The sequence below is a fragment of the Hippocampus bargibanti genome, linkage group LG04 (genome assembly GCF_051943395.1).
Source record: "Hippocampus bargibanti isolate YZ-2025 linkage group LG04, ASM5194339v1, whole genome shotgun sequence".
NCBI classification, from domain to species: Eukaryota; Metazoa; Chordata; class Actinopteri; order Syngnathiformes; family Syngnathidae; genus Hippocampus; species Hippocampus bargibanti.
Genome location: NC_142737.1, coordinates 25,216,347 through 25,240,817, shown reverse-complemented (window position 1 = coordinate 25,240,817; position 24,471 = coordinate 25,216,347).

The window sequence follows — 24,471 nt, the reverse complement described above, 5'->3', positions numbered from 1 at the left end:
AGAAGTGGAAGAACCCCGCGCAAGTGGAAGTAACTCTGCAATGTTAGAAAGAAACCCCGACGTAAAAAAAACAAACCCCACAAGAACAGAAAAGCCTCAAGAAGTGGAACAACCCCACGCAAGTGGAAGTAACTCTGCAATGTGAGAAAGAAACCCCGACGTAAAAAAAGGAAAGTCCAAAAGAAGAAAAAAGCCTCAAGAAGTGGAAGAACCCCACGCAAGTGGAAGTAACTCCGGAATAATAGAAAGAAACCCCGACGTAAAAAAAACAAACCCCACAAGAACAGAAAAGCCACAAGAAGTGGAAGAACCCCGCGCAAGTGTAAGTAACTCTGCAACGATAGAAAGAAACCCCGACGTAAAAAAAGGAAAGTCCAAAAGAAGAAAAAAGCCTCAAGAAGTGGAAGAACCCCGCGCAAGTGGAAGTAACTCTGCAATATTAGAAAGAAACCCCGACGTAAAAAAAACAAACCCCAGAAGAACAGAAAAGCCTCAAGAAGTGGAAGAACCCCACGCAAGTGGAAGTAACTGTGCAATGTTAGAAAGAAACCCCGACGTAAAAAAAGGAAAGTCCAAAAGAAGAAAAAAGCCTCAAGAAGTGGAAGAACCCTGCGCAAGTGGAAATAACTCTGCAATGTTAGAAAGAAACCCCGACGTAAAAAAAAACAAACCCCATAAGAAGAGAAAAGCCTCAAGAAGTGGAAGAACCCCGCGCAAGTGGAAGTAACTCTGCAACGATAGAAAGAAACACCGACGTAAAAAAAGGAAAGTCCAAAAGAAGAAAAAAGCCTCAAGAAGTGGAAGAACCCCGCGCAAGTGGAAGTAACTCTGCAACGATAGAAAGAAACCCCGACGTAAAAAAAGGAAAGTCCAAAAGAAGAAAAAAGCCTCAAGAAGTGGAAGAACCCCGCGCAAGTGGAAGTAACTCTGCAATGTTAGAAAGAAACCCCGACGTAAAAAAAACAAACCCCATAAGAACAGAAAAGCCTCAAGAAGTGGAAGAACCCCGCGCAAGTGGAAGTAACTCTGCAACGATAGAAAGAAACCCAGACGTAAAAAAAGGAAAGTCCAAAAGAAGAAAAAAGCCTCAAGAAGTGGAAGAACCCCGCGCAAGTGGAAGTAACTCTGCAATATTAGAAAGAAACCCCGACGTAAAAAAAACAAACCCCACAAGAACAGAAAAGCCTCAAGAAGTGGAAGAACCCCGCGCAAGTGGAAGTAACGCTGCAATGTTAGAAAGAAACACCGACGTAAAAAAAGGAAAGTCCAAAAGAAGAAAAAAGCCTCAAGAAGTGGAAGAACCCCGCGCAAGTGGAAGTAACTCTGCAATGTTAGAAAGAAACCCCGACGTAAAAAAAACAAACCCCACAAGAACAGAAAAGCCTCAAGAAGTGGAAGAACCCCGCGCAAGTGGAAGTAACTCTGCAACGATAGAAAGAAACCCCGACGTAAAAAAAACAAACCCCACAAGAACAGAAAAGCCTCAAGAAGTGGAAGAACCCCACGCAAGTGGAAGTAACTCCGGAATATTAGAAATAAACCCCGACGTAAAAAAAAACAAACCCCACAAGAACAGAAAAGCCTCAAGAAATGGAAGAACCCCGCGCAAGTGGAAGTAACTCTGCAATGTTAGAAAGAAACCCCGACGTAAAAAAAACAAACCCCACAAGAACAGAAAAGCCTCAAGAAGTGGAAGAACCCCGCGCAAGTGGAAGTAACTCTGCAATGTTAGAAAGAAACCCCGACGTAAAAAAAGGAAAGTCCAAAAGAAGAAAAAAGCCTCAAGAAGTGGAAGAACCCCGCGCAAGTGGAAGTAACTCTGCAATGTTAGAAAGAAACCCCGACGTAAAAAAAACAAACCCCACAAGAACAGAAAAGCCTCAAGAAGTGGAAGAACCCCGCGCAAGTGGAAGTAATTCTGCAATGTTAGAAAGAAACCCCGACGTAAAAAAAGGAAAGTCCAAAAGAAGAAAAAAGCCTCAAGAAGTGGAAGAACCCCACGCAAGTGGAAGTAACTCCGGAATATTAGAAATAAACCCCGACGTAAAAAAAAACAAACCCCACAAGAACAGAAAAGCCTCAAGAAGTGGAAGAACCCCGCGCAAGTGGAAGTAACTCTGCAATGTTAGAAAGAAACCCTGACGTAAAAAAAACAAACCCCACAAGAACAGAAAAGCCTCAAGAAGTGGAAGAACCCCGCACAAGTGGAAGTAACTCTGCAATGTTAGAAAGAAACCCCGACGTAAAAAAAGGAAAGTCCAAAAGAAGAAAAAAGCCTCAAGAAGTGGAAGAACCCCGCGCAAGTGGAAGTAATTCTGCAATGTTAGAAAGAAACCCCGACGTAAAAAAAGGAAAGTCCAAAAGAAGAAAAAAGCCTCAAGAAGTGGAAGAACCCCACGCAAGTGGAAGTAATTCTGCAATGTTAGAAAGAAACCCCGACGTAAAAAAAGGAAAGTCCAAAAGAAGAAAAAAGCCTCAAGAAGTGGAAGAACCCCGCGCAAGTGGAAGTAATTCTGCAATGTTAGAAAGAAACCCCGACGTAAAAAAAGGAAAGTCCAAAAGAAGAAAAAAGCCTCAAGAAGTGGAAGAACCCCACGCAAGTGGAAGTAACTCCGGAATATTAGAAATAAACCCCGACGTAAAAAAAAACAAACCCCACAAGAACAGAAAAGCCTCAAGAAGTGGAAGAACCCCGCGCAAGTGGAAGTAACTCTGCAATGTTAGAAAGAAACCCTGACGTAAAAAAAACAAACCCCACAAGAACAGAAAAGCCTCAAGAAGTGGAAGAACCCCGCACAAGTGGAAGTAACTCTGCAATGTTAGAAAGAAACCCCGACGTAAAAAAAGGAAAGTCCAAAAGAAGAAAAAAGCCTCAAGAAGTGGAAGAACCCCGCGCAAGTGGAAGTAACTCTGCAACGATAGAAAGAAACCCCGACGTAAAAAAAGGAAAGTCCAAAAGAAGAAAAAAGCCTCATGAAGTGGAAGAACCCCGCGCAAGTGGAAGTAACTCTGCAATGTTAGAAAGAAACCCCGACGTAAAAAAAAACAAACCCCATAAGAAGAGAAAAGCCTCAAGAAGTGGAAGAACCCCGCGCAAGTGGAAGTAACTCTGCAACGATAGAAAGAAACACCGACGTAAAAAAAGGAAAGTCCAAAAGAAGAAAAAAGCCTCAAGAAGTGGAAGAACCCCGCGCAAGTGGAAGTAACTCTGCAACGATAGAAAGAAACCCCGACGTAAAAAAAGGAAAGTCCAAAAGAAGAAAAAAGCCTCAAGAAGTGGAAGAACCCCGCGCAAGTGGAAGTAACTCTGCAATGTTAGAAAGAAACCCCGACGTAAAAAAAGGAAAGTCCAAAAGAAGAAAAAAGCCTCAAGAAGTGGAAGAACCCCGCGCAAGTGGAAGTAACTCTGCAATGTTAGAAAGAAACCCCGACGTAAAAAAAACAAACCCCATAAGAACAGAAAAGCCTCAAGAAGTGGAAGAACCCCGCGCAAGTGGAAGTAACTCTGCAACGATAGAAAGAAACCCCGACGTAAAAAAATGAAAGTCCAAAAGAAGAAAAAAGCCTCAAGAAGTGGAAGAACCCCGCGCAAGTGGAAGTAACTCTGCAATATTAGAAAGAAACCCCGACGTAAAAAAAGGAAAGTCCAAAAGAAGAAAAAAGCCACAAGAAGTGGAAGAACCCCGCGCAAGTGGAAGTAACTCTGCAATGTTAGAAAGAAACCCCGACGTAAAAAAAACAAACCCCACAAGAACAGAAAAGCCTCAAGAAGTGGAACAACCCCACGCAAGTGGAAGTAACTCTGCAATGTGAGAAAGAAACCCTGACGTAAAAAAAGGAAAGTCCAAAAGAAGAAAAAAGCCTCAAGAAGTGGAAGAACCCCACGCAAGTGGAAGTAACTCCGGAATAATAGAAAGAAACCCTGACGTAAAAAAAACAAACCCCACAAGAACAGAAAAGCCACAAGAAGTGGAAGAACCCCGCGCAAGTGGAAGTAACTCTGCAACGATAGAAAGAAACCCCGACGTAAAAAAAGGAAAGTCCAAAAGAAGAAAAAAGCCTCAAGAAGTGGAAGAACCCCGCGCAAGTGGAAGTAACTCTGCAATATTAGAAAGAAACCCCGACGTAAAAAAAACAAACCCCAGAAGAACAGAAAAGCCTCAAGAAGTGGAAGAACCCCACGCAAGTGGAAGTAACTGTGCAATGTTAGAAAGAAACCCCGACGTAAAAAAAGGAAAGTCCAAAAGAAGAAAAAAGCCTCAAGAAGTGGAAGAACCCTGCGCAAGTGGAAATAACTCTGCAATTTTAGAAAGAAACCCCGACGTAAAAAAAAACAAACCCCATAAGAAGAGAAAAGCCTCAAGAAGTGGAAGAACCCCGCGCAAGTGGAAGTAACTCTGCAACGATAGAAAGAAACACCGACGTAAAAAAAGGAAAGTCCAAAAGAAGAAAAAAGCCTCAAGAAGTGGAAGAACCCCGCGCAAGTGGAAGTAACTCTGCAACGATAGAAAGAAACCCCGACGTAAAAAAAGGAAAGTCCAAAAGAAGAAAAAAGCCTCAAGAAGTGGAAGAACCCCGCGCAAGTGGAAGTAACTCTGCAATGTTAGAAAGAAACCCCGACGTAAAAAAACAAACCCCACAAGAACAGAAAAGCCTCAAGAAGTGGAACAACCCCACGCAAGTGGAAGTAACTCTGCAATGTGAGAAAGAAACCCCGACGTAAAAAAAGGAAAGTCCAAAAGAAGAAAAAAGCCTCAAGAAGTGGAAGAACCCCACGCAAGTGGAAGTAACTCCGGAATAATAGAAAGAAACCCCGACGTAAAAAAAACAAACCCCACAAGAACAGAAAAGCCACAAGAAGTGGAAGAACCCCGCGCAAGTGGAAGTAACTCTGCAACGATAGAAATAAACCCCGACGTAAAAAAAGGAAAGTCCAAAAGAAGAAAAAAGCCTCAAGAAGTGGAAGAACCCCGCGCAAGTGGAAGTAACTCTGCAATATTAGAAAGAAACCCCGACGTAAAAAAAACAAACCCCAGAAGAACAGAAAAGCCTCAAGAAGTGGAAGAACCCCACGCAAGTGGAAGTAACTGTGCAATGTTAGAAAGAAACCCCGACGTAAAAAAAACAAACCCCACAAGAACAGAAAAGCCTCAAGAAGTGGAAGAACCTCGCGCAAGTGGAAGTAACTGCAACGATAGAAAGAAACCCCGACGTAAAAAAAGGAAAGTCCACAAGAACAGAAAAGCCTCAAGAAGTGGAAGAACCCCGCGCAAGTGGAAGTAACTCTGCAACGATAGAAAGAAACCCCGACGTAAAAAAAACAAACCCCACAAGAACAGAAAAGCCTCAAGAAGTGGAAGAACCACACGCAAGTGGAAGTAACTCCGGAATATTAGAAATAAACCCCGACGTAAAAAAAACAAACCCCACAAGAACAGAAAAGCCTCAAGAAGTGGAAGAACCTCGCGCAAGTGGAAGTAACTGCAACGATAGAAAGAAACCCCGACGTAAAAAAAGGAAAGTCCACAAGAACAGAAAAGCCTCAAGAAGTGGAAGAACCCCGCGCAAGTGGAAGTAACTCTGCAACGATAGAAAGAAACTCCGACGTAAAAAAAACAAACCCCACAAGAACAGAAAAGCCTCAAGAAGTGGAAGAACCACACGCAAGTGGAAGTAACTCCGGAATATTAGAAATAAACCCCGACGTAAAAAAAAAAAAAACCCACAAGAACAGAAAAGCCTCAAGAAGTGGAAGAACCCCGCGCAAGTGGAAGTAACTCTGCAATGTTAGTGTAACCGGCCTAGGGGGTACCTGAGTCGGTTCAAACGCGTCACAGGCAGGTAGCACTGTGAACGACGAGGAAAGACGACACGAGACAACCGTGTTAATCAGCTTCACACAACGGCATTTATGACCACTTACTCATCAAAACATCAATTCCAATATCAGAATACATTCATGTGTAGATCTATACATTCAACATCTATACATTGTATATATCCTCCACATTCGCACATGCTTATGCACGTCTGCCCGCTCGTGTGTGTTGTACTGGGAACTACAATTGACATCCAAAAATCCAAATTCATCAAAGCCACAAAATATTCATCAAAGCCACAAAACAAGGTTTCATATCTAGCATCGCCCAATAAGTCCCCAATTACTTTAACATCTTGAGAATGTCTAACACTTATTATTTTGAATACCTGTGAATGACGAGGAAAGACGACACGAGACAACCGTGTTAATCAGCTTCACACAACGGCATTTATGACAACTGCGCATGCGTGAGCTGAGCCTACATCGCCTTCCTCTGTTCCACTCACAGGCGCGTAGCGCCCTCTCCTGACTTGGTAGTCTCATCGACTAACATACAATAACAGAGGTCGTTTCTAACCCCCTACACTCTCCCCTGTTTTAAAAGATGTCCCCCGACATCTCGACTATACCAACAAGTAGTCAAGTACCAGTAGAAGCACAGTCATCTGTCTGGTCTCCGTAGGGTGGTGTCAATCACATTCTACTGCAACTACATTCAAGTCCATACCGTCGGGGTAGAGTAGCAATAGTGTTCAGGTTGCACTAGATAATGAGTCGTGGGGTAAGGCATGCAAGTATACAACACATTTACCCCAGGTCTCCAAGCCTGGTATGATGGATGACCCAAGTGTTCATATGTAAATATCTCTCTGGGTCTTAGAGTACGAGTAGACCTTCGTGGCAGCGATTCCATTCCACTTTGTGACGCGGTGTCCGATTCCACCAACTCCGCCGGCGCTCCTGCATCACCCTCATTATCATCCATTACAAGTTGTTCCGGGCTTCCCTCAGCAGGCAGGCTGTCAGCTGGTGTTGGTTTTGGTAATGATGCTGGTACGACCAGTGGAAACGCTTCCTCTAGCTGCTGCCCATCCTCTGGTTCCGTAGTTTGTGCCTGGGCGTGGAATTCTGATGCCACAGCTCTTAAATTGTGCGGTTCAGGTTGAGACACCTGATGACTGCCTGTCCTCCTTGTATACACAGGTAACCGTCGTAGATTGTATGAACATCCCTCCTCTTCATCTGAATATCCAGACTCCTGCCCAACTGCTTCCCTGCTATAAGCCTGTCTGTCTAGCTGTTTTTTCTGCTTCTTTGCCTGTCTGTCTAGCTGTTTTTCCTGTTTATTTGGCTGTTCAACTGGCAAATCATTGACAGACATTAGGAGATTACGGTGTAACACACGGGTAGTTTTGTCTCCGTTTTCTGCCTGAACCTTGTACACTGGTCCATCTCCCACTCTTTCAGTGACCCTGTGGACTTTTTCCTCCCAGTAAGCCTGGAGCTTGCCAGGTCCACCCCTCTCAGATAGGTTCCTGACAAGTGCACGATCCCCTGGCTGGAGTGCAATGCCTTTAACACCACGGTCATAGTATTTCTTCCTTTTTTCAGCGCTCTTTTGACTGTTCTCGGAGGCAATTCTGTAAGCATCTTGCATTCGACAGGCCCACTTACGTGCATATTCCTGTCGGCTTTTTACTTCTTCGTCCGCTGTCAGACCAAAAACTAAGTCAATGGGCAACCGGGGAGACCTTCCATAGAGGAGGAAGAACGGTGAATAGCCAATGGACTCATGTCTTGTACAGTTGTACGCATGAACTACATGAGGCAAATAGTCTTTCCACTCAGCTTTCCTTTCTTCTTGGAGAGTGCGTAGCATCTGTAACAATGTTCTATTCAGACGTTCTACAGGGTTGCTCTGCGGATGGTATGGGGTGGTTCGGGAATGCGCAATGCCAGACAACTGTTGAAGCCGCTGGAATAGACTGTTTTCAAACTCCCGACCTTGATCATTATGTAGTCTCTCTGGATAAGCGAACCGTGGAATAAAATCACTAAAGATTTTCTCAGCAGCAACCTTGCCTGACTTACTCTTAGTCGGGTAGGCTTGTGCAAAACGAGTAAAGTGGTCTACCAGGACTAGAATATACTCATAGCCTCCTTTACTTGGCTCCAGATGGAGATAATCAATCGAAATGAGCTCAAATGGGGCACTAGTAGTGATGTTGCCCATGGGTGCTTTTTCCGGAATGGTGGGGCGTTTCTGTTTAATGCAGGAACACTGGCGAATGACGTAGTTTTCTATTTCGTGCTGCATGAATGGCCAATAGAACCTCTGCCTTGCAAGGTTGATCACCTTGTCAGCTCCAACATGACCCATGTCATCATGCAGGTGTTTAAGCACCGTCGACTTCAGCTTACTAGGGAGAACGAGCTGTTTCCATTTCCCCGCCTGTCTGTATAAAATCCCCTTGTCCAGTTTCAGTCTATTCCATTCGTGTACTAGTCTCCTTGCCTCTGGTCCCATTTGTCTTTTATCTTTGTCATTGGGGTTCCATCCCCTCCTCTTCAGTGTCATTACCTCAGAGATTGACGCATCCTCTTCCTGAGCAGCTCTGATATCATCTGGAGTGATAACGGGGACCGTCACCGGAAGAAAATCCTCACCATCAGAGGTGAGTTGCAACGCCTCCATCCATGGCACATCCTCCTCAGCCACAGCCTTGTCCCCCTGCCATATGGTGGAAACCACGTCTGGGGGCAAAGTTTCAGTGTACTCCTCTGTGTGTCCCTCCAGCTTAACTGGATAACGCGACAGTGTATCGGCATCAGCATTCGCCTTGCCTGGCCTGTACTTTATTGTGAAGTGGAAATCCGCCAATTCACCCACCCAGCGATGTCCGGCAGCATTGAGTTTGGCCGTGCTTAGAACGTACGCGAGAGGGTTATTGTCCGTGTACACAGTGAATGTGGGTGCATAGTAGAGATAATCTCGAAATTTGTCGCAGATTGCCCACTTCAACGCCAGAAACTCAAGCTTTCCAGAATGGAGATGATAATTTTTCTCTGAAGTTGAGAGTGTTCTGGATCCATAAGCAACAACGCGAAGTTTATCTCCCTGCTGCTGATAAAGCACAGCCCCCAGACCTTCATTGGATGCGTCCGTATTTAACACAAAGGGTAGATTAAAGTCTGGGTAGGCTAAAATAGGTGGACCAGTCAAAACATCTACCAGGCGGGAGACCACAGCACTGTGTTCGGGGCCCCTTGGTGACTTTCCTTTGGCGTGCAGCGGTGTTGTGAACTGGCCTCTGGTCAGGCTGAGTGGCCCCCTCTACCAGTTTAAACAGCGGCCGTGCAATCCTGGCAAAGTCCTGTACGAAGGATCTATAGTAGCCCAAGAACCCCAGTAGAGCTCTGACTTCCCCTACATTGCGTGGTTCTCTCTCTTTTAACTGCAAAACGGCTTCCAGGTCTTTAGGGTCTATGCGGACACCATCACTTGACACAAGACGACCCAAGTACCTCACTTGTCGTCTGAACAGTTCACATTTATTCGGACGTAGCTTTATGCCATGCTCCCGCAGCCGGTTAAGCACTTTCCTCAGGTCCTTTACGTGTTCATGAAATGATTTTGAAAAGCAGAGCACGTCATCCAGATAAGGAGAGCAGCATTCGTCCCTCAGGCCATCAAGAACGTCCTCCATACATCTTTGAAAGGCTGCTGGCGCATTAGTTAGGCCAAATGGGAGGCGGAGCCACTCGTACAGCCCCCAAGGGGTGCTGAAAGCCGTTAGATGCCTGGAACTGTCATCAACAAAGCCCTGGTGGTAAGCGCTGCCTTGGTCAAGTATTGAGAACCAAGAGTAGCCCCCCAGGTTATCTAGCAGATCTTGAATGCGTGGGAGTGGATGACGATCAGGGACAGTTTTGCGACAACGCACAGGCGCAAGCTTTTATCTTTTTTTCTAACACAGACGACAGGAGATGAGTATGCTGAAGTAGATTTTCTTATCCAACCATGGTGAAGTAGGTTTTGCACATAGTCTTTCACCTCTTGATAAAGGGGTTTTGGAATGGCATTGTAACGCTTTTGCACCGGCGTGTTGTCAGTGAGTTGGATCTTGAGTTGCAGGTTTGGAATGCAACCTATATCAGCATCACCTCTTGCAAAGACATCTGACTCTTCATACAACATGTCTCTGGCAATCCCCTGTTCTTCCTCTTTAAGATGTGACAAGTCAACCGGAGGATGCCACTTGTCTGTGGTCAGAGCCGCGCAGCTTTGAACGGTGGGACTGTTTAGTGGCTTTGGATTGTCAGAGCACTCCTTAAAGGGCACGACCCCAGTAACTTCCTCAATTGAGCCGAGAACAGTTCTCTGTAGAAGATAAATGTCATGTTTACTAACATTCTGAATGGGAATTTTTACCATTTTTGTCGGCCCACTGGGTACATGTACTAACGAGGAGACCGGCTCTAGCCCCTCAGGGCAGCTGTTCCCTATACTGGGCTCAAATAGCATTGTTCCCCCCTTGGCCCATGCTCTTACTCTGCACTTCACCTCCCATACCTTGCCCGCAGGAATAATGAGTCCCTTCTTCCCAACACACACAGGGTACTGGAGGAATGTCTGACCAGGGCCCGATTTCTGAAGCACAGAAATCAAGGTCTCTACTGTGCGTTCACTGACACTCATGGCTTCTTTCAGTATGGCTCCAATGTCCACCTGTTCATTATTCTCTTTGATCATTTCTGCAATCACATTGCTTCCTAAGAGAGGACAATTCACACAACTCGTACTGATTAGTATGGGCACTTGTATGTCAGTATGTCCATGGCTTCCACTCCGTATCTGCAACCCCACATTTACCCATCCATCAAAGGGAACCGCTGTGCCATTCGCTGCAGATACCTCAAAAGGTTGGTCCGGAAATAGGGATGAAAGTGGCTGAATGGTTACGTTGGGCAGTGCTTCCTCTACCCACGCCCTACTCACCACGGTCACTTGAGACCCTGAGTCAATCAGCATTTGGAGTGGGACCCCATTGAGTGCACATGAGACCATACATCGCTTGCCAATTAGTTGTGCTACATGTTCTTTTGATGTTGACTGACACTGCGTCGTCAGACTTATGGATGTTACTGGTTCAACCAAGTTGCTTTGTAGTGGAGGCTTATCATTGGCATTGATCACTGGAAGCCTCACTCCAGTGACCTTTCCCCGTTTCCCAGGCCTTTCTTCGCAGACAGCCCACAGCTCTATGTCCTTCCTGACCACAAATGAAACAGTGAGGGCAGCTCTTAATGTTCTTCCGCACACAGGCCTGACACCTGCCCCTAGTCTCATTCGTTGGTGTCTGGGGTCGCGTCGAGGATCGAGTCAGGGACGGACATGGATCTACCTGAGGCGCCGATTCTGTAGGTTTAATAACTTGGACAAAGTGTTTGGTCAGTGCGGTCACTTGTGCAGTCAGCTCGAGAATGGCAGCACGGTTAGCCTGTAACACAGAGTCAACTTTGGTCTGGTTAATCTGATCAGTTTGATTAGTTTGAGCAGCATGGACATTCACAGATCGATTTTTAGTCACAGTACTGAGGCGTTTCACCCTCTCAGCCTCTTCACTTGTGGACTTGGTAAGTTGTTCTAACAGGACATCATCACGAACCTGTAAATCGGTAAGGAATGGTTTGAGATCACATCTGACATGATAATTCTTCTCATTTAGCCCTTGATAGAGTGTGTGCAGAAATGTGCCTTGGACAAGTTTTTGATCGTAACCAAAATCTGCACCTGGTTGTTGTGACTCAAACATAATTCTTTGCTTCAAACGCATCAGTCTATATAAAAATTGCTGTGGGGACTCCCTGTCTCGCTGCTGAGCGGTACTGAGTTCGTTGAAGAGCTCAGAGCTGCTCTTATCTCTGATATGTGATCGTAAAATTGTTTTTAACTGTGACATTGTAAGACCCTCTGTATCACTTAGCATGTCTCGGAATGTTCCAGGTTTAGTTATCTTCGACACAGTGCGGATAACCTCAGACTCGCTAAACCCTTCTTGTCGTCCCTCATCCATTTGTCTACACAGGCTAGGGTATGACAGTTCAGACCTGGTGTCAGAAATCTGATCACCATAAATTGTGAACTCCCTCCGTGGAAAGAGAGCAGCTACATCTGTGTACTTCACTACCTGCTCGCCCATACCGGAGGATAAGCCGGCATGTTCAGGAGGAGCACCACCCGAACTGTTGGTGATGATCCTGAATGGCGATGGAGTGGTGACGTTCCTGACCGGTGTGGGGATGTCTCTCGGTGGAAGAGGTGTGACCTCAACTCCTCCTCTCAGGTCAGCTCCTTACCCAGTAGGTTCCTCCGGGGCATCTAAGAGCTCGCTGATCATGTCATCGAGGTGAAGGAGTTGAGACATACCTTCATCTTCTATGTGTCTTAATTTGTCACCTCTGACGTAGTCTATAATCACATCAAACAGTTCTGGTTCACTAAGGGCCGCAAGGTCCTCAGTGTCACTCTCATCCACTGCGCTGTCAACAGTTAGTAGCTGATTGACATTCAAGGCTAATAGTCTCTTTTGAATCTTGAAAATCAATACCCGTCGTGGAGTTGTGGGAGCGTTCGTTAGCCCCTGAAGCCTCTATTCGCTGGAGAACAGAAAGCACTACAGTCTTCATTGAAGCTTTAGGCACAGGTTCTCTTCGTAGCAGCTCCCACTCTGCCCACTCGGGGCACGTATCCCGGACGAGCCCCCAATTGTAACCGGCCTTAGGCCTAGGGGATACCTGGGTCGGTCCAAAGGCGTCACAGGCAGGTAGCAGTGTGAACGACGAGGAAAAGATGACACGAGACAACCGTGTTAATCAGCTTCACACAGCGGCATTTATGACTAACACATTTACTCATCAAAACATCAATTCAGCAATTTCAATATCAGAATACATTCATGTATAGATCTATACATTCAACATCTATACATTGTATATATATTCTCCACATTCGCATATTGCTTATGCACGTCTGCACGCTCGTGTGTGTTGTACTGGGAACTACAATTGACATCCAAAAACCCAAATTCATCAAAGCCACAAAACATTCATCAAAGCCACAAAACAAGGTTTCATATATAGCATCGCCCAACAAGTCCCCAATTTCTTTAACATCTTGAGGATGTCTAACACTTATTATTTTGAATACCTGTGAACGACGAGGAAAATACGACACGAGACAACCGTGTTAATCAGCTTCACACAGTGGCATTTATGACTAACTGCGCATGCATGACATCGTCTTCCTCTGTTCCATTCACAGGCGCGTAGCGCCCTCTCCTGAATTGGTAGTCTAATCGAATAACATACAGTAACGGAGGTCGTTTCTAACCCCCTACACTCTCCCCTGCTTTAAAAGATGTCCCCCGACATCTTGACTATACCAACAAGTAGTCAAGTACCAGTAGAAGCACAGTCATCTGTCGGGTCTCCGTAGGGTGGTGTCAGTCACATTCAAATGCAAGACTGCTGTCTAGTAAGTCTATACTGTCGGGGTAGGGTAGTAATAGGGTTCAGGTCGCACTAGTTAATGACTCATGGGGTAAGGCATGCAAGTATACAAAACATGTATACATGTATTAGTGTTTCGTGTCGGACCGATTTAGATCGTTGGACCGGAAATTGTTGTGCGCATACGTTTGCATTAGACCGGGGCATTCGAAGTAAACCACTGTTGAGTCAAGACGTATCACATTGCTCGTCTTGTGTTTTTTTTTCTGGATCCCACAACACAGTATCTCCCTTACTATAGTGGAGAGCGCAACAGTGTCAGTCACATTCAAATGCAAGACTGCTGTCTAATAAGTCGATACTGTCGGGGTAGGGTAGTAATAGGGTTCAGGTCGCACGAGTTAATGAGTCGTGGGGTAAGGCATGCAAGTATACAAGAAATTTGCCCCAGGTCTTCAGGGCTGGTATGATGGATGACCCAAGTTTTCATATGTGAATATCTTCTACAACGTCCAAATCTGGCAAAACAGCGGCAAACTAAATCTTTAATGACTATGCTTTAAAGGTTGGGTTCCCCCTTCGGATTCACCATGATCTGGGTGGTGAATTTGAAAATCAACTTTTTGCTCAACTGAAGTAATATTGTGGGGTTGCGGGTTCAAGGACAACCCCCTACCACCCACAGGGAAATGGACAGGTTGAACGATTTAATCCAACACTGATCCAGATGTTAAAGACACTGACAGAGAAACAAAAGAGTAACTGGAAAGACTCACTAAACAACTAGTTTATGCTTACAACTGTACCAAAAGTGAGGTGACAGAATTTTCACCTTTTTACTTACTTTATGGACGTTCACCACGTTTACCAGTTTATGTGTTGTTTAGTTTGAATCCAGACTCTAACCAGGGTGACACCAACCAGAAGGACTATGTGAAGAAGTGGAAACAGGGTATGGAGGAAGCGTATGTGATCACGCAAGAAAATAACAACAAAGCTGCTGCCAGGAGTAAGAGATTATATGACAGTAAACTAAAGTATTCTACTCTGTTGCCCGGTGATCGTGTTCTAGTTCGAAACTTAACCCCACGCGGAGGTTCGGGCTAACTGAGAAACCACTGGGAGGATGTTGTTCAGACAGTGGGGAAGGGCAGATCTTGGATACTCCACCGCAATCTCTTGCTGCCATGTGATCATTTGCCATTCGAGACTTCACTACAGCCACAGTCCAAGAAAAAGTCCACTCGGCAACGACCAAACAAGATGCCAGAGATAAATCCAGAAGAGAATGATGAGGAGGATGAGTATTATCCAGTGTTGCATCGCCAGAGCACCCGACCAGACTCACCGAACTGCGGGACGTGAGGTTCGTGGAGACAACCCACCATGATGACAATCAACTGGGGAATGAACTGCCGGGGACAGAGCCGAGAGCTGCGGTAGTTGACCAACCTCAGGAGGGCAACATTGGTCCGGAAAATAATCCACCTGTGATAGTGTGTCCGCCTTTTACCCAGCCACCCCCAGTAATTCTGATATTGGGGGAAATTAATAGCCACGACGAGAACACAGGAGACCCAAGGTATTCACGTATGGTTCGCCATCTTGTTACAATGTAGGAACAGTACCATGTTATGGTGAACAGACAATTCCTTGGATGTATGGTGCACACCCCTATTGTGCCACGGAGTACTACAGAGATGGTTAATCGACACTTCTGTTTGTACAGTGAGATGGAAACAAGAAGACCCCGATGAGCCCTGAGGTGTATAATTAAAACGGAATGTATGAAAAGGGTTCCAGTCTGTGAACTGTTGATTGTTATAATGTAAACAGAATGTATGAAAAGAGTTCCAGTCTGTAAACTGTTCATTATTATAGTTCATATTTGGATGCAGTTCATAATACCATGCGTAATTGTTTTGGGCATGTCGTCCAGTGCATTTATGTATTTACGAGTACATATGTTGGGGACAACATCTATTTTGAGGGGGAGTATGTGACAGGTTGTAAAGTATCTTATTTCGTATTTTGGTTACATTCGCGTAGTTATATTGGTTTACAAATGATATATATCGAAAATGTTTATTTAAACAGGTAACGCCTGCTTCGATTAGTGTTTCGTGCCGGACCAATTTAGATCGTTTGACAGGAAATTGTTGTGCGCATACGTTTGCATTACATCTGGGCATTCGAAGTAAACCACTGTTGAGTTAAGACATAACGCACTGGTTGTCTTGTGTTTTTTTTTTCTGGATCCCACAACACCGTATCTCCCTTACCATAGTGAGGAGCGCAACACTAAATAGACACTGATTACATCATAAAATTTAAAATCACGAAGAAAACATTTACTTCAGAAAACGTGTTTCTTTTGCTATGAAAATGCGTTTAAGGCAATAAAAAGTTCATATGATCCCCAGAGCTAAACAAAAGGCTTAATCTTCATGTTTGCACATGTATAAGTGTCAGATTAGCACTGTGCAGCCTATTTAGAAATTAATTAAATCAAAAAACTTCAAACCATAAAGAAAACATTAAATTCAGAAAACGTGTTTCTCTTGCTGCGAAAATGCGTTTAAGGCAATGAAAGCTCATATGATCCTCACAGCAAAACAAAAGGCTGAATCTTCGTGTTTTGACTTGATAAGTGTCAAATTAGCCCTCTGCAGCCTGAATAGATACATCATAAGAGTTCAAACAATGCTGAAAAAATTGTGTTCAGAAAACGTGTTTCTCTTGCTCTGAAAATGCGTTTAAGGCCATAAAAAGTTCACATGATCATCACAGCTAAACAGAAGGCTATATCTTCATGTTTTTACTTGTATAAGTGTCAGATTAGCACTGTGCATCCCATTTAGACACTAATTAAATCAAAAAACTTCAAACCATAAGGAAAATATTAAATTCAGAAAACGTGTTTCTCTTGCTGTGAAAATGCGTTTAAGGCAATGAAAGCTCATATGATCCTCACAGCAAAACAAAAGGCTAAATCTTCGTGTTTCGACTTGATAAATGTCAGATTAGCCCTCTGCAGCCTAAATAGATACATCATAAAAGTTAAAACAATGCTGAAAAATTGTGTTCAGAAAACGTGTTTCTCTTGCTCTGAAAATGCGTTTAAGGCAATAAAAAGCTCATATGATCCTCACAGCTAAACAAAAGGCTGAATCTTCATGTTTTGACTTGTATAAGTGTCAAATTAGCACTCTGCAGCCTAAATAGATACATCATAAAAGTTAAAACAATGCAGAAAATATTTTGTTCAGAAAACGTGCTTCTGTTGCGCTGAAAATGCGTTTAAGGCAATAAAAAGTTCATATGATCCCCAGAGCTAAACAAAAGGCTTAATCTTCATGTTTTCACATGTAATAGTGTCAGAATAGCACTGTGCATCCTATTTAGACACTAATTAAATCAAAAAACTTCAAACCATAAAGAAAACATTAAATTGCTCTGAAAATGCGTTTAAGGCAATAAAAAGTTCACATGATCATCACAGCTAAACAGAAGGCTATATCTTCATGTTTTCACTTGTATAAGTGTCAGATTAGCACTCTGCAGCCTAAATAGAGACTAACTTCGTCATAAAACTTCAAACCATGAAGAAAACATTAAATTCAGAAAACGTGTTTCTCTTGCTCTGAAAATGCGTTTAAGGCAATAAAAAGCTCATATGATCCTCACAGCTACACAAAACGCTGAATCTTCATGTTTTGACTTGTATAAGTGTCAAATTAGCACTCTGCAGCCTAAATAGATACATCATAAAAGTTAAAACAATGCAGAAAATATTTTGTTCAGAAAACGTGCTTCTGTTGCGCTGAAAATGCGTTTAAGGCAATAAAAAGTTCATATGATCCCCAGAGCTAAACAAAAGGCTTAATCTTCATGTTTTCACATGTAATAGTGTCAGAATAGCACTGTGCATCCTATTTAGACACTAATTAAATCAAAAAACTTCAAACCATAAAGAAAACATTAAATTGCTCTGAAAATGCGTTTAAGGCAATAAAAAGTTCACATGATCATCACAGCTAAACAGAAGGCTATATCTTCATGTTTTCACTTGTATAAGTGTCAGATTAGCACTCTGCAGCCTAAATAGAGACTAACTTCGTCATAAAACTTCAAACCATGAAGAAAACATTAAATTCAGAAAACGTGTTTCTCTTGCTCTGAAAATGCGTTTAAGGCAATAAAAAGCTCATATGATCCTCACAGCTACACAAAACGCTGAATCTTCATGTTTTGACTTGTATAAGTGTCAAATTAGCACTCTGCAGCCTAAATAGATACATCATAAAAGTTAAAACAATGCAGAAAATATTTTGTTCAGAAAACGTGTTTTTCTTGCGTTGAAAATGCGTTTGAGGCAATAAAAAGTTCATATGATCCCCAGAGCTAAACAAAAGGCTTAATCTTCATGTTTTCACATGTAATAGTGTCAGATTAGCACTGTGCAATCTATTTAGACACTAATTAAATCAAAAAACTTCAAACCATAAAGAAAACATTAAATTCAGAAAACGTGTTTCTCTTGCTGTGTAAATGCGTTTAAGGCTATAAAAAGCTCATATGATCCTCACAGCTAAACAAAAGGCTTAATCTTCGTGTTTTGACTTGTATAAGTGTCAAAATAGCCCTCTGCAGCCGGAATAGATACACCATAAAAGTTAAAACAATGCTGAAAAAATTGTGTTCAGAAAACGTGTTTCTCTTGCTCTGAAAATGCGTTTAAGGCCATAAAAAGTTCACATGATCATCACAGCTAAACAGAAGGCTATATCTTCATGTTTTTACTTGTATAAGTGTCAGATTAGCACTGTGCATCCCATTTAGACACTAATTAAATCAAAAAACTTCAAACCTTAAAGAAAATATTAAATTCAGAAAACGTGTTTCTCTTGCTGTGAAAATGCGTTTAAGGCAATGAAAGCTCATTTGATCCTCACAGCAAAACAAAAGGCTGAATCTTCGTGTTACGACTTGATAAATGTCAGATTAGCCCTCTGCAGCCTAAATAGATACATCATAAAAGTTAAAACAATGCTGAAAAATTGTGTTCAGAAAACGTGTTTCTCTTGCTCTGAAAATGCGTTTAAGGCAATAAAAAGCTCATATGATCCTCACAGCTAAACAAAAGGCTGAATCTTCATGTTTTGACTTGTATAAGTGTCAAATTAGCACTCTGCAGCCTAAATAGATACATCATAAAAGTTAAAACAATGCAGAAAATATTTTGTTCAGAAAACGTGCTTCTCTTGCGCTGAAAATGCGTTTAAGGCAATAACAAGTTCATATGATCCCCAGAGCTAAACAAAAGTCTTAATCTTCATGTTTTCACATGTAATAGTGTCAGAATAGCACTGTGCATCCTATTTAGACATCAATTAAATCAAAAAACTTCAAACCATAAAGAAAACATTAAATTGCTCTGAAAATGCATTTAAGGCAATAAAAACTTCACATGATCATCACAGCTAAACAGAAGGCTATATCTTCATGTTTTCACTTGTATAAGTGTCAGATTAGCACTCTGCAGCCTAAATAGAGACTAACTTCGTCATAAAACTTCAAACCATGAAGAAAACATTAAATTCAGAAAACGTGTTTCTCTTGCTCTGAAAATGCGTTTAAGGCAATAAAAAGCTCATATGATCCTCACAGCTAAACAAAAGGCTGAATCTTCATGTTTTGACTTGTATAAGTGTCAAATTAGCACTCTGCAGCCTAAATAGATACATCATAAAAGTTAAAACAATGCAGAAAATATTTTGTTCAGAAAACGTGTTTTTCTTGCGTTGAAAATGCGTTTGAGGCAATAAAACGTTCATATGATCCCCAGAGCTAAACAAAAGGCTTAATCTTCATGTTTTCACATGTAATAGTGTCAGATTAGCACTGTGCATCCTATTTAGACACTAATTAAATCAAAAAACTTCAAACCATAAAGAAAACATTAAATTCAGAAAACGTGTTTCTCTTGCTGTGTAAATGCGTTTAAGGCTATAAAAAGCTCATATGATCCTCACAGCTAAACAAAAGGCTTAATCTTCGTGTTTTGACTTGTATAAGTGTCAAAATAGCCCTCTGCAGCCGGAATAGATACACCATAAAAGTTAAAACAATGCGGAAAACATTTTGTTCAGAAAACGTGTTTCTCTTGCTCTGAAAATGCGTTTAAGGCAATAAAAAGTTCACATGATCATCACCGCTAAACAGAAGGCTGAATCTTCATGTTTTCAGTTGTATAAGTGTCAGATTAGCACTCTGCATCCTAAATACACACAAATTTAATCATAAAACATAAAACCGCGAAGAAAACATTTACTTCAGAAAACGTGTTTCTCTTGCTCTGAAAATACATTTAAGGCAATAAAAATCTCATATGATCCTCACAGCTAAACAAAAGGCTGAATCTTCGTGTTTTGACTCAAATTAGCCTTCTGCAGCCTAAATACATACATCATAAATGTTAAAACAATGCAGAAAACATTTTGTTCAGAAAACGTATTTCTCTCGCTCTGAAAATGCGTTTAAGGCAATAAAAAGTTCACATGATCATCACAGCTAAACAGAAGGCTATATCTTCATGTTTTCACTTGTATAAGTGTCAGATTAGTACTCTGCTGCCTAAATAGATACATCATAAAATTTAAAACAATGCAGAAACTATTTTGTTCAGAAACGGTGTTTCTCCTGCTCTGAAAATGCATTTAAGGCAATAAAAAGTTCACATGATCATCACAGCTAAACAGAAGGCTGAATCTTCATGTTTTCACTTGTATAAGTGTCAGATTAGTACTCTGCAGCCTAATTACACACAAAATTAATCCTAAAACTTCAAACCATAAAGAAAACATAAATTCAGAAAACGTGTTTCTCTTGCTCTGAAAATGCGTTTAAGGCAATAAAAAGCTCATATGATCCTCACAGCTAAACAAAAGGCTGAATCTTCATGTTTTGACTTGTACAAGTGTCAAATTAGCCCTCTGCAGCCTAAATAGATACATCATAAAAGTTAAAACAATGCAGAAAACATTTTGTTCAGAAAACGTGTTTCTCTTGCTCTGAAAATGCGTTTAAGGCAATAAAAAGTTCACATGATCATCACAGCTAAACAGAAGGCTATATCTTCATGTTTTCACTTGTATAAGTGTCAGATTAGTACTCTGCTGCCTAAATAGATACATCATAAAATTTAAAACAATGCAGAAACTATTTTGTTCAGAAAAGGTGTTTCTCCTGTTCTGAAAATGCGTTTAAGGCAATAAAAAGTTCACATGATCATCACAGCTAAACAGAAGGCTATATCTTCATGTTTTCACTTGTATAAGTGTCAGATTAGTACTCTGCAGCCTAATTACACACAAAATTAATCATAAAATTTAAAACCACGAAGAAAACATTTACTTCAGAAAACGTGTTTCTCTTGCTTTGAAAATGCTTTTAAGGCAATAAAAAGCTCATATGATCCTCACAGCTAAACAAAAAGCTGAATCTTCATGTTTTGATTTGTATAAGTGTCAAATTAGCCCTCTGCAGCCTAAATAGATACATCATAAAAAATAAAACAATGCAGAAAATATTTTGTTCAGAAAACGTGTTTCTCTTGCTCTGAAAATGCGTTTAAGGCAATAAAAATCTTCTATGATCCTCACAGCTAAACAAAAGGCTGAATCTTCGTGTTTTGACTCATAAAAGTGTCAAATTAGCCTTCTGCAGCCTAAATACATACATCATAAATGTTAAAACAATGCAGAAAACATTTTGTTCAGAAAACGTATTCCCCTTGCTCTGAAAATGCGTTTAAGGCAATAAAAAGTTCACATGATCATCACAGCTAAACAAAAGGCTGAATCTTCATGTTTTGATTTGTATAAGTGTCAAATTAGCACTCTGCAGCCTAAATAGATACATCATAAAAGTTAAAACAATGCAGAAAATATTTTGTTCAGAAAACGTGTTTTTCTTGCGTTGAAAATGCGTTTAAGGCAATAAAAAGTTCATATGATCCCCAGAGCTAAACAAAAGGCTTAATCTTCATGTTTTCACATGTAATAGTGTCAGATTAACACTGTGCATACTATTTAGACACTAATTAAATCAAAAAACTTCAAACCATAAAGAAAACATTAAATTCAGAAAACGTGTTTCTCTTGCTGTGTAAATGCGTTTAAGGCATTAAAAAGCTCATATGATCCTCACAGCTAAATGAAAGGCTTAATCTTCGTGTTTTGACTTGTATAAGTGTCAAATTAGCCCTCTGCAGCCTGAATAGATACATCATAAAAGTTTAAACAATGCACAAAACATTTTGTTCAGAAAACGTGTTTCTCTTGCTCTGAAAATGCGTTTAAGGCAATAAAAAGGTCACATGATCATCACCGATAAACAGAAGGCTGAATCTTCATGTTTTCAGTCGTATAAGTGTCAGATTAGCACTCTGCATCCTAAGTACACACAAATTTAATCATAAAACTTAAAACCATGAAGAAAACATTTACTTCAGAAAACGTGTTTCTCTTGCTCTGAAAATGCGTTTAAGGCAAAAAAAGTTCATATGATCCCCAGAGCTAAACAAAAGGCTTAATCTTCATGTTTCCGCTTGTATAAGTGTCAGATTAGCACTGTGCATCATAAAAGTTAAAACAATGCTGAAAAATTGTGTTCAGAAAACGTGTTTTTTTCTTGCTCTGAAAATGTGTTTAAGGAAATAAAAAGTTCACATGATCATCACGGCTAAACAGAAGGCTATATCTTCATGTTTTCACTTGTATAAGTCTCAGATTAGTACTCTGCAGCCTAAATAGAGACTAACTTCATCATAAAACTTCAAACCATGAAGAAAACATTAAATTCAGAAAACGTGTTTCTCTTGCTCTGAAAATGCGTTTAAGGCAATAAAAAGCTCATATGATCCTCACAGCTAAACAAAAGGCTGAACTTCATGTTTTGACTTGTATAAGTGTCAAAGTATCACTCTGCATCCTAAATAGATACATCATAAAAGTTAAAACAATGCAGAAAATATTTTGTTCAGAAAACGTGTTTCTCTTGCGCTGAAAATGCGTTTAAGGCAATAAAAAGTTCATATGATCCCCAGAGCTAAACAAAAGGCTTAATCTTCATGTATTCACATGTAAAAGTGTCAGATTAGCACTGTGCATCCTATTTAGACACTAATTAAATAAAAAAACTTCAAACCATAAAGAAAACATTAAATTCAGAAAACGTGTTTCTCTTGCTGTGAAAATGCGTTTAAGGCAATAAAACGCTCATATGATCCTCACAGCTAAACAAAAGGCTGAATCTTCGTCTTTTGACTTGTATAAGTGTCAAATTAGCCCTCTGGAGCCTGAATAGATACATGATAAAAGTTAAAACAATGCAGAAAACATTTTGTTCAGAAAACGTGTTTCTCTTGCTCTGAAAATGCGTTTAGTGCAATAAAAAGTTCACATGATCATCACCGCTACAGAAGGCTGAATCTTCATGTTTTCAGTTGTATAAGTGTCAGATTAGCACTCTGCATCCTAAATACACACAAATTTAATCATAAAACATAAAACCGCGAAGAAAACATTTACTTCAGAAAACGTGTTTCTCTTGCTCTGAAAATACATTTAAGGCAATAAAAATCTCATATGATCCTCACAGCTAAACAAAAGGCTGAATCTTCGTGTTTTGACTCAAATTAGCCTTCTGCAGCCTAAATACATCATCATAAATGTTAAAACAATGCAAAAACATTTTGTTCAGAAAACGTGTTTCTCTTGCTCTGAAAATGCGTTTAAGGCAATAAAAAGTTCACATGATCATCACAGCTAAACAGAAGGCTGAATCTTCATGTTTTCACTTGTATAAGTGTCAGATTAGTACTCTGCAGCCTTATTACACACAAAATTAATCCTAAAACTTCAAACCATAAAGAAAACATAAATTCAGAAAACGTGTTTCTCTTGCTGTGAAAATGCGTTTAAGGCAATAAAAAGCTCATATGATCCTCACAGCTAAACAAAAGGCTGAATCTTCATGTTTTGACTTGTACAAGTGTCAAATTAGCCCTCTGCAGCCTAAATAGATACATCATAAAAGATAAAAAAATGCAGAAAACATTTTGTTCAGAAAACGCGTTTCTCTTGCTCTGAAAATGCGTTTAAGGCAATAAAAAGTTCACATGATCATCACAGCTAAACAGAAGGCTATATCTTCATGTTTTCACTTGTATAAATGTCAGATTAGTACTCTGCTGCCTAAATAGATACATCATAAAATTTAAAACAATGCAGAAACTATTTTGTTCAGAAAAGGTGTTTCTCCTGTTCTGAAAATGCGTTTAAGGCAATAAAAAGTTCACATGATCATCAAAGCTAAACAGAAGGCTGAATCTTCATGTTTTCACTTGTATAAGTGTCAGATTAGTACTTTGCAGCCTAATTACACACAAAATTAATCATAAAATTTAAAACCACGAAGAAAACATTTACTTCAAAAAACGTGTTTCTCTTGCTTTGAAAATGCTTTTAAGGCAATAAAAAGCTCATATGATCCTCACAGCTAAACAAAAAGCTGAATCTTCATGTTTTGATTTGTACAAGTGTCAAATTAGCCCTCTGCAGCCTAAATAGATACATCATAAAAATTAAAACAATGCAGAAAATATTTTGTTCAGAAAACGTGTTTCTCTTGCTCTGAAAATGCGTTTAAGGCAATAAAAATCTTCTATGATCCTCACAGCTAAACAAAAGGCTGAATCTTCGTGTTTTGACTCATAAAAGTGTCAAATTAGCCTTCTGCAGCCTAAATACATACATCATAAATGTTAAAACAATGCAGAAAACATTTTGTTCAGAAAACGTATTCCCCTTGCTCTGAAAATGCGTTTAAGGCAATAAAAAGTTCACATGATCATCACAGCTAAACAAAAGGCTGAATCTTCATGTTTTGACTTGTATAAGGTCAAATTAGCACTCTGCAGCCTAAATAGATACATCATAAAAGTTAAAACAATGCAGAAAATATTTGTTCAGAAAACGTGTTTCTCTTGCGCTGAAAATGCGTTTAAGGCAATAAAAAGTTCATATGATCCCCAGAGCTAAACAAAAGGCTTAATCTTCATGTTTTCACATGTA